The following is a 21,788-nucleotide window of genomic DNA, read 5'->3' as shown; positions in this document are numbered from 1 at the left end:
CAAAGTAGGATTTCCTAGTTTACAGATGCCCTGATAAATGAGAGGAATGGTAATCTTATTATCAGGGGATTTATGTTTGTTTCTCTTGCTGCATAACTTTGAAATACTATCTGATTTTCTTATGTACATACCCTCTTATTAAGGTATTAAGTATGCATGCAGCCATGAAAATGGCAAGTTTTCACAAGATTTGGAATGAAAAATAAAGAGGTAACTAACACCAGGTAAACTAGTAGCCAAATACTATCTCCACTTATGCATGTATCGCCTTCCTGAGCAATAGGGTTGCTACAGAACATTGAATATTGAAGGAGTTTCTTAGCCACTTTTGAGGGCCTCCACATTTTTTTTTATTGTTGGGGATTCACTGAGAGGTTATAATGATTGCATTTGTTGCATTTGTTAGGTAAAGTCCCTCTTATGATTGTGTCTTGCCCCTAAAAGTTGTCTAGCATCCATTTCTAATTAGAACACTGAGGAGTATAGGCATAGGTGGCACATTTCTCAAACTGATTGAAGCCATCTATGATGAACCCACAGCTAACATTTTACTGAATGGAGTAAACTGAAAGCTTTTCCACTTATAACTGGAACCAGATAAGGTTGTCCTCTGTCACCATTACTATTCAACATAGTGCTGGAAGTTCTAGCCAATATAATCAGTCAAGAAAAGGAAATAAAGGGCATCCAAATGGGTGCAGAAGAGGGTCAAACTCTCCCTCTTTGCTGACAAAATGATCTTATACTTAGAGAACCCCAAAGACTCAACCACAAGACTCCTGGAAGTCATCAAAAGCTACAGTAATGTCTCAGGATATAAAATCAATGTCCACAAGTCAGTAGCCTTTGTATATGCCAAAAACAGCCAAGATGACAGTCTAATTAAGGACACAACTCCTTTTACCATAGCTTCAAAGAAAATGAAATACCTCAGAATATACCTAACAAAGGAGGTGAAGGACCTCTAAAAACAAAATTATGAAACCCTAGGAAAGAAAATAGCAGAGGAAATTAACAAATGGAAGAACATATCATGCTCATGGCTGGGAAGAATCAGCATTGTTAAAATGTCTATATTTTCCAAAGCACTCGACAGATTCAGTGCCATCACTATTAAAATACCAACAGCATACATTCAAAACTTGGAAAAAATAATTCTTCATTTTATATAGAACCAGAAAAAAAAAAAAAACCCTAAGGAATCCCCCTAAGGCAGTTCTTAGTAATAAAGACAAAGCCAGAGGCATAAGCATACCAGACTTTAGGCTGTACTACAAGGCCATGGTGGTCAAAACAGCATGGTACTGGCACAAAAATAGAGATGTAGACATTTGGAATCAAATAGAAAACCAGGAAATGAAACTAACATCTTACAGCCACCTAATCTTCAATAAACCAGACAAGAACATACAGTGGACGTAAGAATCCCTATTCAATAATGGTGCTGGGAGAACTGGATATCCACATGTAAAAGACTAAAGCTGGACCCACATCTTTCTCCACTCACAAAAAGTGATTCAAGATGGATAAAGGACTTAAATTTAAGGCACAAAATGATAAAGTTCCTCAAAGAAAGCATAGGAAAAACACTGGAAGATATTGGCCTGGGGAAAGACTTTATGAAGAAGACTTCCATGGCAATTGCAACAACAAAAATAAACAAATGGGACTTAATTAAACTGAAAAATTTCTGTACAGCTGAGGAGACAACAGCCTGCAGATGATTTTAACCCTGAGGGTTTGCAGTTTATGTGGGGAAAAGCTGACCTCACCCAGAAGTCCATACCAACTAACAACTATAACCATTGCCTGACATAACATCTTCCCATCATTGCCCATAGCTTGGTAACATTTGGCAGAATTGAATAAATGGAGAGTTTCATGATCAAATGTATATAGAAATTGTGAGGTTAAGTTGAATTTAAAAGGAATTCATAGTATTCTCCAAAGGAAGTTGTCTTCCAGTTTATTTGGCCAGAGAGCACTTTTTACCGTTCACAGTTTCTTTCTGGTGGGTTTTGTAGTCTTTTGTAGATAGTAGAACACATTTTACTATCTGGGTGAGTTTTGTAGTATTTTGTAGATAGTAGAACACATTTTGAGGAATGCAAAGCTGGTGCATTGCTGATAACAGAATAATAACAGTGGCCTCGCAAGAGCTTTCAGTGAAGGTGGGAAATGAAACTATAGTTCATGAAATAATGTTAAGTATAAACCATTCGTGGGTTGATGGGCACTTGGGTTGTTTCCGCATCTTAATGATTGTAAATTGAGCTGCAGTAAGCCAACTGGTGCAAATGTCCTTATCATAAAATGATTTTTTTTTTTCCTGGGTAGATGCCTAGTAATGGGACTGGAGAACATTCTCTTTAATAAAGTATCACAAGAATGGAAAATCAGGTATCCAGTGTACTCAATACTAGTATAAAGCCCGTAGACAAACTAATACACGCCCACATAAGAGAAAAAGTCAATTTAGTTCAAATTGGGGAGGGGGGAGAGGAAAGGAGGGAGGGGAATTTTTGTCTTCCTGCCTAATGGAAACAATATAGGAGCATATGGGACACCTCCTGGGTGGGGGACACAACTCCAGCAGAAACCTTACCTAACGAAGACAAACATTGTAACCTAATCATCTGTACCCTGATATTAACCTGGAATTTAAAAAATAAATAAATCCAAATATTCTCCAAAAAAGACAGTAATAGTAAGTATATATTGCTGTTCTTAAAAAATGAAATCTGCTTGAAGAGCTATTCACAAAACCGTCAAACTCTGAGGATTAAAAACTGACAAAACCCGATAATTTACCTCCTTTTTTACTTTTCCAAAATTTGGGTTTTTCCATGGAAAATAAGTACGGTGACACTAAGAAGGAAATCTTGGGGACAGAAAGTAAATTCACTTTCCAGGAAGGAAAGGTTTATCCTGAATATAGCATTGCTTATCAACAAGGCAGAAAAAAAATTTGCTCTGTCCTTTTTTGGGAGTGAGGTGGATATAAGTGGACATATATATCCATCTGACTAAATGGGGGTAAAACAGGAGAATATTGGACTATGTTATTTTAGATATGCTTACTTTAAAACTATCTGCTTTGACCAAAGTTGCCTATTAAAAATGATTTCCTTTAAGTGATTAAATTATGGAATTCATTTAAGAAGATTCAGATTGCCCCTCCCCATCTTTTTTTTGTGTGTGTTTTCTGAACTGTTTTTTAAAAGGTTTAGAAAATGGGATAATATGTGTAAGGTACACCTTTCATGCAGTAAGTATCTAATAAATCTTTGCTATTTGTAATAAAGTATAAACAGAATAGTTTACCTCTTTGGCTTTGATGAAGTCACTCACCTGCTGGCTCTGTCACTTCCGTTACTGCTTAGAGACTTGATTTTTATTTCTAAGGAAAAGCTGAGACATTTTAGTAAGATGACCAAACCTCAGTGTAGCACCTGTAAGATCATCCACTGTGCTCAGTCTCTCCACTTATTCCCAAGATTCCCCCAGTTCCTCCGGGTGCTCACCTGGCTTTCTGAGCTTTGTGACTTGTAGTTTTTCAAGCAGCCTGATCTGCTTTTGTTCTTATCTGGCTGTCTGAAAAGTAGCTTTTCTTGGTGTAGTAATGCCAAATGGTGACTTCTGTTTCAATGCCTTTCTTGGGTGGGAATTTGAGTATTTGCCACAAGACTGTCAACTCAACGTGCACAGAGCATTGAGTAATTAGGTGGCAAGAATGTTTTCATTCAGATTCTTCTCTGCACCATTTTTCTCTCTGTTTTTGCTCCTCCCACCACTTTCTTTCTCATTTCAATGTGAATACTTCACTTTAAAAATATGTTTAAAATCATTAATATTATTTTCAAATGGAAGCAACTTTCATGTCCAGAGATTCGAGTATATAGGAAAAACTAGTCTTAACTTGTGTAGAGTGAGATATTAGCATCCACCTATTAGTTTTCCACTATACCATTTAGAATTCTTAATTCCTAGTGGTTCTTGTTTTTTCTTATGTTTGAGGAGGGGAAAAGTGAGAATTTAAAAAAAATTGCTTTCTACTGTAGCCCTCCCTCACCTTCTGTGGTTTTACGTTGTGTGGCTTCAGTTACCCATAGTCAAATGCACTCAGAAAATAGTAATAGGGAGACTGGGGACCACACCTATGGAGCATATTGCAAGTACAAGTTGGATCTATCAGGTGTAGAACACAAATGTCTTAACACTGTAATTGGGCACATGAGGTGAAGGCTATGTTAATTAGTAGGATGTAAGCACTCCAATTTGTATAAATAATCAACACATTGAATCCCACAATGGCATAAATGTATTCATGATCTATGTACAAATGACTAAATTAAAAAAAAATCTAAAAACAAAAAAGAAATCTTCAGAAATAAACAATTTATAAATTTCAACTTGTATACCATTTTGAGTAGCATGATGAAATCTCGCACTGCATCCCTCATAAATGTTAAGTCATCCCTTTGTCCAGAATTTCCACTAATCCACCCCTTAGTCACTTAAGCAACTTATCTTGGTTATCAGACGGACAGAGCACAAAAAGGGTAAACACAGGAAAATAAGGTATTTGGAGAAAGACCACCTTCACATAACTTTTGCTATAGTATATTGTTATAATTGTTCTCTAGTATTATTAGTAATAGTATTATTGTTTGCATTATTGTTAATCTGTGCTTCATTTATAAATTAAATTTTAGTATAGATACGTATTAGTACATTTCAGAAAAAAGATAGTATATATAGTTCCAATACTATTTGCCCTTTCTGTATCCACTAGGGGGTCTTGAAAAGTATCCTCCAAAAGAGGGATTATGTGTTATGTTTTAAAATTACTATCAGTTCAGCTCAGGAACTTTAGACAACATTGAAATAGCTAGAGCCAGACCTTCCAGGGGCAGCTTGGAGCTCCCTCCCTACGGCCATGTTAGGTTTATTGCAGCTCCAGTCACCAAGCTAGTCAATGACTTACTTGGCTGAGGTCTGGGCTGAAAAGCTACATCTACCAACTCTCCCTGCCCTGCACAGACAGCTGCAGGAAGCAATGGATTGTAGCCATTTTCCCATGAGCTGGGGAGCTGGGGAGACCAGTCATAAACTGGGGTTTCCAGTGGGGAGACGGGTTCTGTTCCCTCCTGCCTGTCTTCTCCTGTCCCCCAGCCCCACATAAGCCCAGCTCTTTACTGTCTCTTTCTCCATATTCAGTGTCTGTTGACTTCTTATTTCAGCCGTGTTTATTAACTTGGGCTTCTCTACTATTTCTGGTCCAAGGAGATATTTACATTTTTTAAAAGCATACTATGTCTGTTTAGTTTCCTCTTTTTATGTTATCTTTTCCTGCTATGTGTTTTCGACAGAGAGAAAGAAGCTTAGTCTATGAATCCATCATTCTGTTTGACTGGATATGTGTATTCATTTTTATGTCTACATTTTTTTCACTGAAAGTTGTAGCAGGAACATTTTCCCAGGCTGTTTGATACAGTTCAAGAACCATTTAGAAATGGTTTCATGATAATCCATCCTATGATTGTGACTATGATTTAGTGAGTACTTTGATTTTTGTAGGGAATTTAACTCTTCCCAGCTTATCATGTTGAATGTCCTTATGCATAGACTTTAAAAAATTGGGTCTTGGGCAGTGCCTGTAGCTCTGTGAGTAGAGTGCCAGTCACATACACCCAGGCTGGTGGATCCAAACTCTGCCTAGGCCTGCTAAACAACAATGACAACTGCAACAACAACAAAAATAGCTGGGCATTATGGCAGGTGCCTGTAGTCCCAACTACTTGGAAGACTGAGGTAAGAGAGTCACTTAAGCACAGGAGTTTGAGGTTGCTGTGAGGTGTGACACCACGGCACTCTACCTAGAGCGACATAGTGAGACTCTGTCTCAAAAAAAAAAAAAATGTCTTAGCTATTTCTTTAGTATAGACTCAAATTTATAATTATGGGATCAGAGGCAAAGAACATTGTTTTCGAGTACTTGATATTACCAAATATTACCCAAATGTTTTCTAGAAATGCAATTGATTTGTTTTAGTGGATGTGTTATTTCTTAAAATAAAACAGAATGATAAAATTTGTGCGATTTAGATCAGTAAGCAATCTTAGAGACATTATACTTGAATGCATTAAATATCATTCAATAAGTGTTTATTAAATTGACAAAATATAGAAAGAAAAGACCCTTCCCTCATAGCTCCTAGACTAACAAGAAAACCAATAGTGACACAAAACCCCTCTATGCTGTGGGTTTTAATAAATGCCGTGTATTTTTTATTACATAAACCAAATCTTACAGAAATACAGAAGAGGCAATGACATGGAAAATTATATTTAAATTGGATTTTGAAAGACCTATACAATTCTCTCAAGGGGAAGAAAAGAGAATTTCAAGTATGAGAAAGAGTATGAGCAAACTCACTTATTTTTCAACTATGTGGGCTTTGACCGTCTGTTGGCCCATGAAACCAGTGGTTTCTCAATTCATACCATGTATATATCTATAGCATACAAAATATTCATGCCTGAGATGTGGCTTTTTGCAGCAAAATTACAACCAGTGTGAGGACTATGCACTATATGGTTTGAAAGACCCTCCCAGCCTGTAATTCTGATGTGCCTTTCAGGGTAGCTTCCTAAGCCTACTCTGTCTCCATGTTTTACACACATGAACTCATATAATCCCTATGACATAGATATTATCATTAATCTTCTCTTTAATGATTGAGTAACTTCAAGTTAGAGATTTTGAATACCCTGAAAAATGTCAGATAGTGGGAGCTGGGGCTGGACTTGTATCTGGAGAATGTGGTCAGGAACTCATCTTCTTCACTGCGACACTAACACGGCTTTGGGGTTCACTGCCCGGAACCCTTCAGGGAAGGTCGAGAAGCCAAACATACAAACACGATTGCAGAGTGGTATAGTAGCAATGTTAATAAAATAGGAACAGAATGCAAAATGGAAGGTGAACCTGGTTCTATCTTAATTCATTAGGGAAGGTTTGAGTTAGGTATTGCGGGTAGAATTTAACCATGAGGTATGAACACTTCATCAGGTAAAAAAAAAAATTATGGAAGGAAATCTGAATAAATCAATCAACAGGTTCAATGAGATGAGATCAGTGCATTCTTGGAATTTTGACTCAAATATTGGCTGTATGCAGAGAAGCAGAGTGTTTCTATAGCTGTATAGTCACCAAATCCCACGTAGAATGTTCTGTGTCCTAGGGAACATGTAAGTGCTTCCTAATAAAATTATACCATTCCATGATTTCCTTCAATTAACAGCACATAGGTTACTATAATGTTTTGCTGCTTGAGATGTTCAGATTTCTTTGTATGATAAGCTTTGAAAGAAGTAGATTTTTTTTCATTTGTGGTATTTTTTTCTGAAGTTGATAATCTTTAAGTATTTCTCCTTTTCCTCACCTCCTCCTCTGCAAAAATGTGCACATGTACTCAATGTAAGCATTTTCAGGATTCTTTGATGTTTGTACTATTTATCTCTTGAATTGCAATTACTTTCAGTGGCAATGTTGGTAGTAGAAAGGAGAAATGAGAAGAAAATCAAGTCCCCACTGGTCATTTAACTCTAATATTTGATGACTTTTATTTATATTAGAAATGAATTATAAAGTCTTATTTTCTTTCTTTTTTTTAACTGATTGTTTGCTTTTGTGGCTCTGCTGCCTGGTGAAAGCAACAGCTAATTAAAGCTGATTAGATCTCTGATATTTTGAGTTAAGATTTATTTTATAATTATCCATGATTGTGTTACAGTGTGTACTGTGCAAAACTATTGGTCTTTTAAAGTAATAGCCAACTTAAATTAATTCAAAGCCATAAGATTCTGTTTCCTTGAAGGACCCAACGTAAACAGATTATCACCTGAGATACACTTACATGATGCACACCCACCCTCCAATTAGAATCGTTGCCAGCATCTCCATGGGAATGTTTCATTCTCCACGACCAAGTCACTTCTTTTCCTATTTTAAATTGGCAAAACTCCTACTCCTCCTTTTAAGGGATTGAGCTAAAATGAATCTCAGCTAAAATGAATCTGCATAGCTAAAATGATTCCTCTTCAGTGAAGCTGTCTGATGAACTTGCCCCAAAGGAGAAGGTTGATAAACGTGCACTACAAGCTACATGAACAGTGATTTGCAGAGGGGTCTGACTGTGTGTTAAATGAAAGAGTGCAAATGTCAATAACTTTTCAAATTTTGCTGAGAATCGTCTTGAGAAACAACTTTTTAAAATGTTAAAAGTCAAAAGAAAGTAAAAAAAAATGTTAAAAGTCAGAGAATGTGAAGTGTTGAAAAAGATGTGGATTGGACAGAACTCTTTTACACTGATGATGGAAATATAAATTGATTCATTCTCTTGGAAAACCATCTGACACTATCTCATTAAGTTGAAAATGTCTCAGACCTAGCACTTGGCCCCTCAGCATACACCCTGGTACACAAGTAACCAGGTGAGATACACAATGCATCCAGATTTATAGCAGCCGTCCCAAAACCCTTCACATGTTTCTCAACAAAATGGCAGCTGAGTAAATTATGATATTTTCTTTCAAAGAACATCTGTTGAATAGTGAAACCTATTAAACTACATTTACTTGCATTAACAATGGGTAAATCTGATTAATATGATCTTGAGGAAAAGCAAGGTGTAGAAAAAATGCAAACAGTATGATTTCAGTTTTTAAAGTTCAAACATAAATTAAATAGTTATAACGGTCTTCACTTACTCTAGAGAGCTGTGTTATGAGATCATTAGTGGGTGCCTAAATCTGAATCCTATACATACATATTATACCTATGAAATTAAAAAGGGAATGCTGAACTGAGTATAGGAAGCAGCTGCCATCCCTTGGGTCAACGGAATAAAGTAAAGAAGTTGAGGCAAGCGAAGGACCCAGAACTTTACAAAGAGTGTAGAATATGGCAGGAGAGGTACAATTGCAGGGAGTGGTGCCTGAGGAGTGGGAAGGGGAAAGAGGGGAGTGCCTTTGAGAGCTGGGATTGGGGATCTCAGAGGTGGGGCTTCCTCAGCTTGGATTGGCTGTACTGGTGCTTTTTATTTATTTATTTATTTATTTATTTATTTATTTTTTATTAAATCATAGCTCTATATATCCAGAACACCAAAAATCACACTACAATAAATATATTTGTATCTGAACACATTGCAGCGCAATTCATAACTGCTATGTCATGGAAGAAGCCCAAGTGCCCATTGATCCACGAATGGATCAATAAATTGTAGTATATGTACACCATGGAATACTATGCAGCCATAAAGAAAGATGGAGACTTTACCTCCTTCATGTTTACATGGATGGAGCTGGAAAATATTATTCTTAGCAAAGTATCCCAAGAATGGAATAAAAAGTATCCAATATACTCAGCCCTACTATGAAACTGGTGCTTTTTAAAGGCGTAGTGATGATAGATTTGGGTGGATGGAAACAAGTCAGGAACTGCAGCCACCCACTGACTTGAGATGAGAGGTGTCTGAAAACAGTGCTTAAGAAAGAGGAGCAAATTATTACTTCTGCCCCCCTCCTCCTCTTCCTCTTTCTCTCTCCTCCCACCCCTCCCTTTCCCCTTCCTTGAGGACACCTGTCAGGAAAGCTGATGGCAAAGGAGAAAGGTGGCGGAGTTCCCCACCACCTGTGCCCAGGCTCTAGTGTAGAAAGGTAGTTTTGAAGCTGAGAGACAATATCTTATTAATGACATACTGTTCATGTATTTTATTCTTTAATTTCAGTCATTATCTTATATTATTCTTAAGGTGGTCCCATCCCTGTCTCTTATGGCCCTTAAAGTTAAGAACATTTTTAACTTTTGGAGATACTTTAGCCACACTATGCCCTTCTTTTCCCAGTGAACATTTCTCGATGTCATCTTCTTGCTTCATTGTTTATGTGGTTGCCTTCCAGATAGCATCAAAGGTGGTTATATCCGTTTCCAAAACTCAAGAAAAAAATCAGGACAGTGGAAGTATGGGAGTGCTAGACCAATGTCCAGTGTAGCAGAAAGGTGTTACCCAGCTTAAGTAGCACATTTCAGATAATAAATCCCCCATGTCTTATTTGGTTTTGACAACATTGGACTTAACTCGGTGAGCCCCATGACTCTTGTCCTATTCAGGCCTTTGCCACCTGTCTGTGGGACATGTGCTCTTTGTGTCACAGCTTTGCATCTATATCTGTTGGAATTTATGGTTTATGTAAGCCCTGTAATATATCAAGAACATCTTAACTCTTCCTTGTTCTGAAAGCTGAGACTTCATAGAAGTCAGGGCCATTTCTAATTAATGCAAGCAAAGACAGAATAAAGTCAACATGGTCAGAATCCCTGTGCTCCCCAGGTGTACTAACCCCTGTGCCAAACCTGTCTCCACATTGCAAGGTTAGCAGGATTTAAGAACTTGGCCAAGTCTCCAGGTCATGGGTAGTAGATGAACAGGTCGAATCAAGTTCTCCTTCTTCGAAAGCCTGGTTTCCTGGCAGTTAGATGATGTGCTGCTTCACTATTAGATGTCTAAAAGTGCCTTCAGTTTCTTCATCCAGGTTCACAGACAACTTAATCTCTAAAGATACTACATAGTATATCTTAGTATATATCCTTAGTATAAATCCTTAATAACCCTAAATGTATTCTATCACTTTGCAAATCATTTCCTTACAACCACATTGATCCATTGCTTTGAATTCCTAAAATACTTATAAACCTTTAAGTCAATGTTAATTCTTTTTATTTTTCTTTTGTGATATAGTTAGTAGACTTTGAAGCTTCCCCAACTTAAAAACCACAAATACCCTAATAAGTTCTTGACATCACTTGGTTTCTTCCTGACACCGATGCTTTGAATGAGAGGCAAGATGGCGCCTCTTCAGCCTTTCAGTCACTCACTCTGCGTTTCGAGTACTTTGTAATTTTCTCTTTCTTCGGATTGGTTCTCCTTTCTTCCTGCATGTGTGTTTCTCTTCCTTCTCTTATATGGCACTTTTCATAGAGCACCTGTGCCATCATTAAGTATTTTTGCACTCCTCAACTAATTTTATACTGCAGTGGAACTCATTAACAAGACAGCATTCCTAAAGCAAGTGATGGTCGCAGTGGCATCTCTTTCAGCTGGCAGATGTTAGTCACTGTAGCTCGAGTGTGTGGGGTGTTTACTAAACTTTTGTGTGTGACTAAACATCTTTTCTGGCAATTACTCCCTCTAGTTGTGGCATCTTTGCATATCAAGATTGGAAGATAATAGCATCCTGTGGTGACAGTACTACTCTAGAAATGCCCAGGAGACTATCATGCTTTTAGGCTGGTTCTACATGCCACCAATTACATGCCAAGTTAGAATTTAATGACATTTTGGAGAAAAAGACAGCAGGAGAGTTTGTAATAGGTGTACTTTTGTTATTTTATTAGATACCTCATCTACTTCTTAAATATAGTTAAGGATGATGACATAATAAGCTTTCATAACTTTCTCAGGAAAGTTAGATGTTTCTACTGATTTAGGAGAGTGGAGCTTGGAAGTCATCTTTAAATATCTGCTTGGCAACTCTTCCCGATGCCTTCGCCATCACCCTGAAGTGTCAGACCATCAACTAAAGAAATGCTTTGTGTTCTGACTCTTACACTTGAGCCAGATGTTGCAGAAATCAAGCTTCATGGGTACTTGACTATCCTTAACACTCCAAACAAGAAAATGTGGTGCAGCATCTTGTGTTAGAATCTTAAGAGTCCAAGTAAGACAGACAGGGACATATTGTCATTCTTTTGTTGTCATTGTTATTATCAGTGTTTGTAACTTTTTAGTTTGCAATAACTCAGATATACAGAGAGGTTGTAAAATAATTTTTTTTATTAAATGATGGCTGTATACATTAATGCAAACATGAGGTACAGTGTAGTGTTTTCATATACAATTTGACATACTTTCATCAAGCTGGTTCACATAGATTTCATGTCATTTGCTTAGTCATTGTGTCAAAACATTTATATTCTAGTTCTAGAAAAGTTCACTTGTACCCTTGTTAGATATGGGGAGGGGGTGGGGATGGGGAGGGGAGAAGGGCGACTGGGTGGTGGGAGGGTGACCGGAAAGACCTATATATCTGGTTGTAAAATAATCTATGGGACACCTGCACCAGTGTCTTTCAGCCTTTTTTTATATCATGGCAGACTTGAACCTACATTTAAACTTTCATAGCCCAGTTTAATTATGTTGATCAAAAAAAAAGAGTAAAAAAAGAATATACTTACTATACTTTGAACTGCTTTTAAAAATAATTTGTGACCTTTAAAAATTTTTGCAGCACATCTAAGATCCTCTTCTGGCACACCAGTGTGCCACAGCACCCTAGTTGAAAATCACTGACTTAGCCCATCAGTTGTTTATTTCTTGCTGCATCGCTCCCTCCCGTCCCATCTTTCTGAATCACCGTGTAGACATGTGTCCTACTTGTACATACATATCAGAATATGCATATGGTTTTTCTGAACCATATCAGAGTAAGTCCGAGACATCATGCTCTTTTACCCCTCAATACTTCCATATATATATCCTAAGACTTTGGATATCCTTTAACTTTACATAGCACAGTTATCCAGTTCAAGAAGTGTAATGCCAATAAACAGTATTATCTAATCCACAAGCCATAGTCCAAAGTGTTCTTTATAGCTGTTTTTCCTAATCCAAAATCACATATTGCATTTAATTGTCACGTCTCCTTTGTTTTCTTTAATCTGGAGATGTTCCTTTGTTTTTGTCTTTCTGGACCTGGCCATTTTTAAAGTGTACAGGCTTCTTGTTTATTAGATGTCTCTCCACATGGGTTTGTCTGCAGAAGTGACCCGCAGATGCCCCATCTGCAGGCCCATCACCTGTGGTGGGAAAACCTCACTTGGGTCTGTTGGTTTAGGTGGTATCTGTCTCGGTCCTCCAAGCAAACATTACTTTTTTCCCCTTTTATAATTAACAAGTGCTTTGTGAAGTGATTGTTTGAGAGTATAAAAATACCTTGTTCCTTATCATGCTTTAACCTCCTAGTTTTACCATCCGTCAAGGATTTTGAATTCCATCATTTCTATTTATTAGCTTGCCCTTTTTGTATATATATTTATATATATATTTAAAATTTTAGGTTAAACAACCAAGTCACAATATTTGAATTTGTTAGGTAGAGTCCCTATTGTAGTTATGTCCTGTACCCAGAAGTTGTGCCACATGCCCCTACATTGTGCCCATTTATATATTTCTTTAAAACAAATTTTGGTATAACTTTAATTCTTTTTAAAATTAACTTGGTCTTTTATATGTTATGAGAAGTATTAATCATCAGCATTACTGGGAGGAGGCCATATGTACCTTTTTCTGCAGTCTTATAGGGTCATCTATGGGATTTCAACAAATTTTTACAATTTGTCTCACTTTTCTATGGAAATTTCTGATTTAGCATTATGTCTATTTATAAGTTTGTTCTCAGAGATCAAAAACTCTCCTTAGGAAATACACTTATTCTTTGAAAAAAGAAAAGGAATGGATGCATTAATGTACACAGCTATCATTTAATAAAAAACATTTTAAAAAAGGAATGGCTAGAAATAGTCATGTTCATTTTTTTTTGTTCAGGAGAAGATAGTCTTTAGTAAGTGATACATTATGTTATCCATTGTTACATCAGTGTCTTCAGAAAGACGTTTGATTAAAATGATTGTATTTCATTTGTATGTGGATTTGTATGTACAGTGGTTTATTGTTGAACATCAAAATTCCATAGGCCTTGGCTGGTTGACTGATAGTTGCAACTTCTAACAAGCACAATGATCTTGAAATACACACAGATCATTCTTGACTATGTAGACACTTCTTTTATGTTGTTTTTTCATACTACAAATGATGCAGTATCCATTGAAATGGCAGAAATGTGTGAAATATCATGCATTTAAACTCTAAAAGAAAGTTTTTGCCTCATCTTTTTACTATGAGACAGTAAAAGCTTTAGAGTTAAACAAATCTTTAACTTACATAAATGTTATTTGTGATTATCAGTACCTTTTTTTCTCATAGCATTGTTGACCTTGTTAAAAAAGATAAATATTCAAATAATGGGAGAATGTCTTTTTAAATATCAAACCTTGCTGGTACCACTTGATGCAAAATAAATAACACATACTCAGTCTATACTGCGTTGAACTGAGTGACCCGGGAAGCAAACAGGAGACAAACAATCTCCATGTGGAAATTCAAGTGTGCAGCCTCCACCCCTCAACAATCCTCATAGGCTTTCATTGAATTCTCAGGCCTGAGAAAATACAGCATAGCAGAAAGCTTCAAAGAGAGAGTCAAGGTTCAAAAACAAGGAGTTTTTCTTTAACAGCACAATTAACTTTTAACACATTCTGTTGACTGCTCTTCTGTCCTGCCTTTTTCTTATCACTGCTAAATATGACTTAGGGCTAAGATATTTGCTGTGTCCAGTGAGTATTGTTATCAGTGCTCAGCGCCAGCAGTGATGCTTGGATTCTGTCCAGATCACTCTGTCCCTAGTGCCTAACACTTTCAACCCTGTGTTCTATCCCATAAAACCTCAACCAAATAAAAAACTGTTTTAAAAATTTATTTTTATTATTTGAGATTCATTGAAGGTACAAAGAATTAGGTTATACTGATTGCATTTGTTAAAGTCCCTCTTGTAATTGTATCTCACCCCCCAAGAAGTGTGCCATACACCATGACCTCCCATCCCCCCACCCTCCTCCCCTCTCCCTACTTGCTCATTCCCCCACCCCACCCCACCCCTGTATTAGCTCGTCTACAGTCTTCATAGTAGAATTGAGTACATTGGATTCTTGCCTCTCCATTCTTGTGATGCTTTACTAAGAAGACTGTGTTCTACCTCCATCCAGGTTAATACAAAAGATGTAAAGCCTCCATCTTTCTTAGTGTCTGAATAGTATTCAATGGTATACCTATACCACAGCTTGTTAATCCATTCCTGGGTTGGTGGGCATTTAGGCTGTTTGTACATTTTGGTGATTATAAATTTAGCTTTGATAAACAGTCTAATGCAAATGTCCTTATGATGAAGGACTTTTTTTTTCTTCTGGGTAGATGCCAGGTAATGGGATTGCAGGATCAAATGGGAGGTCTAATTTGAGTTCTTTGAGAGTTCTCCATATTTCCTTCCAAAAAGACTGTATTAGTTTGCAGTCAAGCAATGTAAAAATGTTCCCTTCTCTCCATATCCACTCTAGCATCTATAGCTTTGAGACTTTGTGATGTGAGCTATTCTCACTGGGGTTAGGTGCTATCTCAGGATAGTTTTGGTTGGATTTTTCTGATGATTAAGGATGATGAGCATTTTTTGATATGTTTGTTAGCCATTTGTCAGTCTTCTTTAGAGAAGGTTCTCTTCGTGTCTCTTGCCCAGTGGAGGACCTCTACAAAAAAAATTAGGCCCTAAGAAAAGAAATAGCAGAGGATATTAACAAATGGAAGAACATACCATGCTGAAGGCTAGGAAGAATCAACATTGTCAAAATGTCTGTTCTACCCAAGCAATCTATAGATTCAATGCAATCTGGTTAAAATACTATCATCATACTTTCAAGAACTAGAAAAATAATTCTTAATTTTATATAGAACCAGAAGAAACCCTGTATAACCAAGGCAATTCTTAGTAATAAAAACAAATCTGAGAGTATCATCCTACCAGACTTTCTGCTATACTACAAGGCCACAGTGACCAAAACATCATGGTACTGGCACAAAAATAGAGACACTGACATTTGAAACCAAATAGAAAACCATGAGATGAAACTAACATCTTACAGCCACCTGATCTTTGATAAACCAAACAAGAACATACACTGGGGAAAAGAATCCCTATTCAATAAATGGCATTTGGAGAACTGTATAACCACATGTAAAAGACTGAAACTGGACCTACACCTCTCACTACTTACAAAAATTAATTCAAGATGGATAAAAGATTTAAATCTAAGGCATGAAACAATAAACATCCTTGAAGAAAGTGTGGGGAAAACACTTGAGGATATTGGCCTAGGGAAAGATTTTATGAAGAAGACTTCCATGGCAATTGCAACAACAACAAAAATAAACAAATGGGACTTAACTAAACTGAAAAGCTTCCATTTGTACAGCTAAGGAAACAACAACGAAAGTGAACAGACAACCTTCAGAATGAGAAAAGATATTTGCATATTATGAATCAGATAAAACCTTGATAACTAGGATCTTTAGAGAACACAAAATAATCAACAAATAAAACCTTTTTAACCACTTGAGAAAAATCACAATAGAAATGTCATTGGTGCTAAGAACCTTGAGTGGGTCTGTTTTTTTATTTGGGATGTTATTAGGAATCTTTCTTAAGATTCTGCACCCACATGCATGCATTAGAATTGGGCAGATGGGTGACTGTTGAAAGGTATATCTTTGTGAATCATCACTATATTCCATAGACTCTAGAATCATGTTTCACCACACACATGCACTCATGTTCCTTATCAGAACAGATTGCTCTGAGTGTCTTGAGTGAAAACCAGTTCCTTTAGAATTCTGGATCATTCCATGGTTTTAAGCTCGTGGAGTATCAAGTAAGGAAGTTCATACTTTAAAGTTGAAATGAAAATAAAACAGAATTGTTTCCAAATATATGAAAAACTACCTGAACTACCTTCTTCTATCCTGTAGCAAACATCAGTTTAAAAGTAGTCTTCTCTGACTGCCATGGTGGTGTTGTGACTACTTCTCTGACTGGCATGGTAGCACATGCCTATAATCAAGATTACTTAGGGGACTGAGGCAGGAAGATCCCTTGAGCTCAGATGTTCAGTCCAACCTGGGCAACATAGTGGGACCTTGTATCTTTTTTGTTTGTTTGTTTTTTGAAAGTATCCTTGTCCCCTTTGCTGAGTTACATCATGCCTCTGAATCTATCTAAAGAATATACTCCACATACCTACTACCATGTTTCCCTGAAAATAAGACACTGTCTTATATTTATTTTTTTCTCAAGAAGACACCATAGGGCTTATTTTCAAGGGATGTCTTCCTCTCTGTGCTGAAATGCATGGCATGGCTATGCAGCATATCTGCATAGCTACGCCCATCACTAGGTCTTATTATTGGGGTAGGGCTTATATTTAACAAATGCCTAGAAATTCTGCAAGGGCTTATTTTTGGGGTAGGTCTTATTTTTGGGGAAACATATTACTATGAGATTAGAATTGATAATTGAAATGAAATTTTGTTATCCTAAAATTAGACTTACTATGTGTTGTACCAAAGAAGAAGAAAAAGTTCAGTATGTGGAGTTAGAGGTGGGCAGACATCTTTTCTACATGGAGGACACTTTAAAGACAAGGGCTGAAACTCTAGAAGGGCTGACCTCAAAAGTAGTGAGCCCTGGTCACAAGAAATGTTCTCATGCAAACCAGAACGTTCCAGACATTGAATAACTGTCCATCTTTTACTTTTCATGACTTGATCTCTTACACATGTTATAAAACTTTGGTGTTATTAAATATGTTCAAGCTTGAAGGTAAATGAATCAGCAGCAGTGACAACTCCTGAAACTCCTAGAGAGTACAAAAATGTGTGAAATTTTTTGTTATTTAAAATGATGGTATTTATATAGATATGGCCTATATCAATTAAATAATGTAGAATTAGTGTCATTTCATGATTACTTTATTACTAGTATAGTGGATTCATTTAGATTATTTAAATAACTATGGTGGCATTGTTTATGATAAACTAGTGACCTCAGAAGCCATAGAAATTATGACATTGCTAAGGTGCTGTGGGATTTGTGGGTGTACGAAATCTCTGTCCTCTTTCATTGTATTCATGCAATAAGGAACTATTTAGAGATTAATATTTGGACATTTAATTGTCAGGGATCAGATTTTTCTAAAATCCATATTTTGGATGGAGTAGTTCATATACATAGTATGTTTTCTAGTATACAGTTGTGCCTAATGATCCACGATTAGTAAAAACTAAAATATTGTGAGAATTTTCCAGAAATTGTGAATTATTTGTGTTCATTTATCTGTCATTCTTTCTGTGACCCAGCACACCTTTGCTGGGCAAGTGTCTCTGGATGTTTGAGCTGATTAGATTTCTGGTCACCTTCTGGGTTTATGGATTCATTACTTCCTGTTCCTTCCTTACTCTGTTACAGGTTGTCTTTTATCTCTAGCACCACTGAAACTGTTGTCACTATTTGCCAAATTGAATAGATATTTTATTTCTACCTCTTATTCTGTGTGTCTTGCATTTGACCCACTCTTTTTTTTGGCTGGGAATGGGTTTGAACCTGCCACCTCCTGTATATGGGGCCAGTGCCCTACTCACTGAGACATAGGCACCACCCATGACCCACTCTTAATACTCACTACGCCATTAGCTTCATTAGCCCCAGTCACTTCTGATTTTCCATGTAACATCTCACAATTCCTCCTAAATCTTCTTTCTTCATGGTCTTCCTTTCTCTGCTTCTTCCTTAAGGTTGGTATTCTTCAAGTGTTCAACACTGACCCACACCTCACTGTAGGCTCCTTATTTAAGTGGTATTCTGATTATCTGATCTGCAAACTCATACATCATATGAGCATGAACACCATGCCTGTATGTTCCATTTTCTTTCCTCTGAAACCTGCTCTTCCTCCTGGATTCTCCATCCCCTTGGCCACCCATGCTACAAATCCATTCAATTTTCAGTATCCTTCCTTGCCCTCCCTACATTACTCATCAGCATACAGTAGAATCGCTGTATGATCTTTTTTATGAGTCTTATCCTTGGAGATTACTTTTCAAAAATAACTTGGGCTGGAACCCTGGAAGGTAGATTCTAAAAAGACCCCCAGTGGATTCAGAAGTCCGCCTCTTTGTGAAGGATGACTTACATTCTAGTCAGTTGCCAAGCTCTGCTGGTTTTATCTCCAAAATATTTCTTGAATCTGTGCCTTTCTCTCTGTGATTTTCTTCTTTCGTCAATATATGTATGATATTATGAGAGATGGTGAGGCCAGGCATTATCTTTTTTGCAGTTTCCATGTTTTGTTTTGTTTTGGTTTTGATTTTCAAGTAGTGACAAGGAGAGATCGGGTTTTCCCAAATCATTATTCCAGTACCCAGTCACTACCTCTGTGAGTACTGAGAGGCAGATGGAGACAGAGGGCAACAATTTGATGGTGCAGACTTAGCAAGTTTGAATCTAAAACCAACAGTTGAGTCTGTGTTCCTGATTGTGGCATAGATAGCAGCTCTCCTAGTGGGAGTCATTCTAGGAGACCAAGTGCAGGGCCCAATCTCTCTGCACTTACAACCTGTTTTATAAGCATCTCGCTGCCTGCATTGATCTGCATCAAGTAGCCACAATGTTTTTTGTTTCTAGAAAGTAAATCCAGAATCATATACAGACCAGGCTTACGTGGAAAACAATTAGGTTTTAGAAGAAAGCATTTTCTGATCTAAATGTCGTCATTTTCTCTCCCTTTTATCTGTTATATGATTTCCTTCATACTGGTAGAGGCGGGTGTGTAGGTATCAGTGAAACCTGGAAGCTCTCAGAAAAGCAGCGACTCTAAACTCTGATTAACATTGATTGAACTTGGAGATATTTATAAATTACAGCTGGAATATACCAGTTACCTCCTGCCCCAAATAACTAAACTCCAAATGGTCATGTTTCATTTCAGGGAGTGTCACGTGATGTCCTTGGTGTAGAGGCAGTTATAAAGTGGCTCTGGCCCATGACATGCCCCTCTGTTGGATGGCATGGTTATCTGGAAGCCCAGCCCCTCTGTTGGCTGCATGGATGTCTGGAAGCCCATTTTCCAGTGGGATTATCTAAGAGAATTTTTTTTTCCTCTCCTCTGGCTGTGCTATTCTTTGTATTTGGAAGTCTAATGCATGCTTTCCAATATTAGCCCTTTAACACGATATAAAATCTTTTTGACTCAGAGAGGTCTTTAAACAAAAGTTGACATGATTGGAATAACTCAGTTATGCCAACAGTTTCCTGACAAATGTTTTTTAATATTTGGATTCAACTGTAATGCAAGTTTTCCAGGAACTCTATCTTTGTTCTGTTTTTAATAATATTTCTAAATGACCCTTCAAGTTTGTAAGATTATAGTGTTTGGTATTTTAAAAAAATTTACATAGTCACATACCAATTTTGAAGATGATAAGTAATAGCCAATATGATATGCATGCAGCATGATGTGTTTGCAGTTAAGAGAATGGTGTCAAGGCTTCTAAAGAAATTTCCTTAGCTCTTATATATTTTCTCATCACATGAACTTATTTGTCTATAATAAACATATAAGTATATAATGTATATTGAATATATATCAGATGCCAGGCACAGTGACTTACACCTGTGATCCTTACACTCTGGGAAGCTGAGGTGGTGGATTGCTTGAGCTTAGGAGTTTGAAACCAGCCTGAGCAAAAGTGAGACCCCATCTCTACTAAAGTAGAAAAACTAGCCAGCATCTGTAGTCCCAGCTAGTCAGGAGGTTGAGGCAGGAGGATCACTTGAGCCCAAGAATTTGAGATGGTGCCATGTCACTCTACCAACGGCAACAAAGTAAGACTCTGTATTCCAAAAAAAAAAAAATATATATATATATATATATACACACACACAGAGAGATACATATACACATATGAGAATATTTGACAATATATAAACTCTAGAACTTAACATTCTATTTTTATATTTGTCCAACAGACTCTTTCTTCTTTCCTCTTTCTTTCCTTTCCTTTCTCTCTCTCTTTTTCTTTATCTCTTTCTCTCTCTCTAAAAAGAGACAAGTACTCACTGTCTCTCCCTGGGTGGAGTGTAGTGATGTGATCATAGCTCACAGTAGCCTCAAACCACTAGCAACAAGCCATACTCCTGTCTCAGCATCCTGAGTTCTTGAAACCACAGGCATGAGCCACCAACCTCAGCCATTCCTTTTTAATATAGTAAGGCAATTATCCAGATTTTATATCACAATGAAGAGATTTGGAAATTTGGGTTGGGGGTTTGGTGCTCTTTGCATAAGACTTACATGGTTTTATACATTGGCCACTAATGGAGACTTAATATTCAGATTAAGGAATGTTCTGATCATGGGCACAGTTGAAAACTCTTTCACATGAAGTTTTAGTGTTTTCTTTGTATTTTAGACACTAGACACATGGAGGTGAATAGATTTTCCCTTGGATTCAAGAGATATGAGCTATAATGAGAGACAAAGATACACAGATGTCATTAATGGCTGTCTTTTTTTTTTTTTTAAGAGCTTCCTAACAGCAAACTTAGTGCTTAGCACTTCAAGTTCCAAATGTAGCTGGGGATCAGATCATTTAACTAGCCTAAGATTACATAGCTAGTAGTAGAAATAGACTTGGATCTAGTTCCATTTTATCCAAAGCATTGATTTTACTCTATCCATAATTCACCCATGTTCCGTAGAAAAAAAGAGATGCAAAGTTAAGGGAAAGATTGCCCCCCTTGTCCTGGGGTGAAAACTGAACCAGACGCTGGGTATGGATGGATAGGAAGAAGTGTACTCGGAAGACTGTATAATTGGAGATTGGTAGGGCACAAAATGAATTACTCAGCTTTAACAGCTTTAGCCCTGTGTGCACAAACTATAGTGGGATAAGTCTTCTGTCTTGGCCTGAGTTATTTAAGCTGGGTGGTAGTACCACCAG

At 37.1% G+C, this 21,788-nt stretch overlaps 1 protein-coding gene across 1 annotated transcript in view; it reads left to right on the top strand.

Annotated features, from left to right (window-relative positions):
* FMN2 (formin 2) overlaps positions 1–21,788 on the top strand; it is a 332,811-nt gene that overhangs the window by 219,515 nt on the left and 91,508 nt on the right.

This window comes from Otolemur garnettii, unplaced genomic scaffold (genome assembly GCF_000181295.1).
Source record: "Otolemur garnettii isolate 467f Iridium unplaced genomic scaffold, OtoGar3 scaffold00165, whole genome shotgun sequence".
NCBI lineage: Eukaryota > Metazoa > Chordata > Mammalia > Primates > Galagidae > Otolemur > Otolemur garnettii.
The sequence above is the reverse complement of the archived record's forward strand: the minus strand, read 5'-3'. Positions and strand labels throughout refer to the sequence as shown.